The following is a 4,772-nucleotide window of genomic DNA, read 5'->3' as shown; positions in this document are numbered from 1 at the left end:
ATCCCATGTTGAGGGCAATTCTTTATCATCATGTTAAACCTTTCAAATGCTTCATGAAACATTTCACCCGTTTGTTGTTGAAAACTTCTCAAACTTTTTCTAGCATCATTTGTCTTTTGAACGGTGAAGAATTCATCCAAGAAGATTTGTTGCATTTCTGTCCACGTATAGATAGATGTCGAAGGTAAGGTGTAAAACCACTTTTTAGCCTTATCTTCTAAGGAAAATTGGAATAGCACCAATATGACATCATCGGCTGAAAATCCTTGACCCCCAATAATGTTACAAATTGAGTCATAAGCCTCCAAATGAAAATAAGGCTCCTCCGTTGCTAAACCCTTATACTTTGGCAAACTTTGTAACGAATTCGTTTGCACTTCGAACGTCCTTCCTTGATCATTATGAGGGATAACTACCGGTGAAGGATTATGAGTGATCACCGGTCTGAAATGTGCTTCTATGCCTCTCGCGTGCTCATGAATATGTCTTCTTGGTACACCCAACCGGACCCTTGGACGTATAGGACCCATTGGTCTTTGCATAGGCCCTTGAGGTGCAATTGGTGGCTGAAATTGGTGTTGTTGCATTGGTGGTTGTTGAATTGGCCTTTGGAATTGAGGTTGTGCATTTTGTGGACGAACTTGTTGCAAAGACGAAGGACGTTTCAATTGTGACCCTTGTGGCCGAATATGTTGTACCCTAACCGGTAGCCTACCCATGTCTTGAATTTGTTGCAATGGTTGACTTTGTTGACCCGCTCCTCCTTGAGGTCCCAAATTACCTCCATCACCCCCATAGTAAAATCCATCTTCTTCGTACCCCCCGAACTCTTCTTCATACCCCTCATCGTATCCATCTCCTCCTATACCCGAAGATTGCACAAAAGAAAAAGACGAATGTTGAAACCCCGGTTGGTTCGGTGGTCGATATGTAGAAGTAGCATGAATGACAGTTGAGCTTTGTGGAAGTGGATAGGTAGAAGATGATTGACCCATATTTGGGAAAAAATGTGGAATGGTGGAATTGTAGTAGAAGGGCTAAAGGTAAGTGTATGTTTGGGTAGTAATAGGTGGTGTAGTGTTGGTTGGTGTAACATCATTTGGTGGAGTAAGATCGGTAGTGTAATTAGGCATGGTGGTATTTGGTGAAGGTTGTGTTGATGTAGGAATGAAAGTTGAAGATTTTTGACCCGTAGTGGGTGGTGGTGGTGGTGGATCCATGTATCTAATTGGTGTAACTGGTGTAGTAGGTGTAGTTGGTGAACCACTGATTTTGTTTTCTCTTAGCAAAATTATGTTTCTTCTCAAAGTTCGTTCAACTTCTGGGTCAAATGCCAATGGTGATAGCTTGTGAGAGCTCCTTGTACGCATGCACCTGTAAATACCTGCACACTAACACACCCAGCGTAAACTAGAAAAATAACAAACTTAAAAAGATAAAAAATAACACACGTTACGCACTACTCCCCGGCAGCGGCGCCAAAATTTGACGTGATGTCGTGGTCACAATCAAATTTAATCCAATTACTACTAAATAGATAGCGGTAAGTGGGTATCGAACACAGGGAGTTTGTGGAATATGTGCTATTTAAAAGTTTCCCTAAGTTAACTAAAATTAATCTAATTGCAAAGAAAGTAAATTCAAAGAGTTGATTTGGTTGATTGAGTTTAAAAACTAAATTACTATTCTAATTTGCAAAATGAAAATTTGGTTTGTAAACAATTTAGAGAAAAATGACCATCTTTAGTTTCCGGTTTGCTTTGACATTTATGCTATCATTCACTAGAAAGAACTACATAGACATAGTTCATGTGTGATTACTTGTTGTGATAAAAGGGAACTAAGTACTCAGATTCTTAGAACGTGAGGTTGTTACCCAATGACCAATTAACCTTTACCCAATGCTAATCCTACCCATGATATCTCGATTGCCAACGACACCAAGAACGTATGGTTTCAAACTAGATTAACATACGAATCAATAATTTACAAGCAACTAATCACACATCATAATAAACACAACATAGATTAAGTTTATCATTCTAGAAATATGAAATCAAAGCATAAATTCTAATACAAACCTTCAACCAAAGATAGTCATCAAGAGTTTAGCCACTCATGGCTCGAACAAACATCGTAAACAAAGTCTTAATCTTCAAGCAAGTTAAAAACATAAAACCAATGATTCACTAATGTCTTCAAGCCCCCAAGAACACTCCAAAATCGTCTCCCGGTGATTGATAATGGAAATAGCATGATTAGAGAACATAATAACCCATCAAAATGACATTTAATGCGTGAGTTACATAGTAGCACCATACGGCGCCGTAAGCTACGCTGAGTGTCGTAGCTTACGGCAGTCAACAAGTCAACGAACCCCCATATGGCGCCGTAGGTTACGGTGCCTATTGTTTCATTACGGCACTAAGAGACTGGATTACGGCGGTGGAAAATGGCCTCAATGGAGGCCGTAACCTACGGTGAGGACCGTAGGTTACGACGACTGCTGGACTTTTCTTCTTTGTTTTCTTGTTAACTCTCATAAGGTCCTATCTTCTTTCATCCTTTCCAATCTCCCATCCAAATGCCATAAAAACCACTCCTTATGCATATTAACACCTGCAAAACCCATTATCATGTAGATCACAAGTTCCAACAATTAACTGTAATAAGCATGGAATGTGCGTGTTATTAAACCTTTTAAGGGTTGTCCTATGGAACACCCGTCAAATGCCACGTCAATTCACCTAATTTGTTTACCTAATGCTCAAAAACGTTGGCGTTGGTTTACCTAATGGGGTTTAGGTAAACTATTTATTTTTTAAAAAAAGAAAAAAATGTGTGATTGGTTGAGAAGGAATGGACCCCACCACACACCCATCTCTCCCCCTTCCCTCCCTCTCACCGAATCGGTGTAGGTTCACCGAACAACCAAAGCAAAATCGGTAAAGTTGGTCATGGCAGTGGTTTACCGACTCGGTAAACCAAGTTTACCGCACATTACCGATGCCACTCCGCTTACCCTAATGATTCAAACCAATGTGAGGCTTACTTGGTAAAGGTATATGCATTTTAGAGGAGAAGTCTTAACTTCAAATCATCTTAGCAAGATAGTAGTTTATAGTTTTATTGTAAAGTAGAGTGGGAGCAATATTTATTGTTCAAAAACTTATAATGACTCAAAGTATATATTCAATTAACTCAGTTATTAACATGTTAATTATTATGTTTTTTAAGATTTCAATATATTAATATATTTAGTTTCGATGCGCCTAAACACATTCAAATAATTAGTATCACCTAATAACTTACACATCCTAAACCTACGGAAAATGTTAAAACTTATATTATACCCATTACCCAATCACATACTTGAATACCCGTCTCAAATGTCCGTAAATTTAGATTTTTTTTTTTTCATCTCTATGTTAAACTTAAAAGTTTATTATTGTTCTAAATCAATTTCAAAACTTTTCACACAGTTTTGAGACCAAGGCAAATCGGCTATTCAAAGTCAGGATGGCTTTAATGGTCTAGCCATATGACTATTCAACTTCCATCATAAATAGGTAAAGTCTTTGAGATTTTACATTCATATTCATAGATTTTTTTTTTTTTTTAGTGAGATAATGAAAAGACCATCACCATCTTTCTTTTTCTTGACCGAGTTTTCTAACATTTGGTATCAAAGTTTTTGTTGATATTTGAATTTGAAAGCGATGTAAATCAAGCAAATATTCTCTAGAGATTTCAAATCTAAAAGGCTACATTGACGTAGGGATGAGCAAATGGTATCAGGTATCGGTATCAAACCGGTACCGGTACTAAATTTACCGAATCGTGTACATTTTCGGTACCGAACCATACCGTACCAGATATATTCGGTACTAGTACCTGTGTATCCACTTTTAGGAATTTTCGATACCGGTACTGGTGCCGGTTTGGTACCAAACGAGTACCATGCTCATCCCTACATTGACGACATGACCGGAGATCTTAGTTAATTGCCTAAAGTTGATGTGGGGCAGGCTATGCAATATATATTAGATAGCTAGAAAAATTAATGTATGGTCTAATCATAAGTTTGTGGATTAATTTGGTCCACTCAAAAATGATGAATGTAACATTAATTAGGGACAATTCTGTTACATGTTTGGGTGGGTTTATATGATGATTAGTTTTAACGTGTTGGAAAGTTCAAAAGGGGACACGTTTGTTAAATAAGGTTGTCGTGTCGACAATTAATAATTTATGACTTGTTTACAAGGTCGTAATTATTGACACAACACAAAAATAATTGGGTTTTGGTTTGACAAGTATAACCCCTGTATCAAACGAGTTAACACAAACATGTCCTATAATTAAAGGTTGGCCATTAACCTGTTTAAGGGTTTTTGAAATTTTTTTATTATGTCTTGAATTTCTCTAACTATTTATTTCCATAAGTAAAGTTAATCTTATCTCTTGAAGTCTTCGTTTCAAACAACTTTATTCATAACCTTCAACTTTCATATTATCAAATCATTCCTTTAATCTCGAGCTAAATATATAAACGAAAGCGTTAATTGAGAATGAGAGAAGATGAAAAAAAAAACAATTAAATTGACACCATTTACAATACAAGTCCATTTGTTACTATGTCTTTGAATATTGCTCATATTAAGAAATAAACAATAAACATCAATATAAATTATGATCTCTTTGATTATAGAAATGTACTTATCAGGTATTTTCCATATTATATTAGCTATGTAGAGAAATCTGACAAAAGC

General features: G+C 36.5%; 1 non-coding gene across 1 annotated transcript; it reads left to right on the top strand.

The window, feature by feature from the left end:
- LOC118487874 lies at positions 1-106 on the top strand. Its single transcript, XR_004882816.1, has one exon. It is a non-coding gene; the product is annotated as a small nucleolar RNA R71 (small nucleolar RNA).
- Positions 107-4,772: the final 4,666 nt, after the last annotated feature.

This window comes from Helianthus annuus, chromosome 15, assembly GCF_002127325.2.
Source record: "Helianthus annuus cultivar XRQ/B chromosome 15, HanXRQr2.0-SUNRISE, whole genome shotgun sequence".
Lineage (NCBI taxonomy): Eukaryota > Viridiplantae > Streptophyta > Magnoliopsida > Asterales > Asteraceae > Helianthus > Helianthus annuus.
This window is presented reverse-complemented; position numbering and strand designations above follow the sequence as displayed.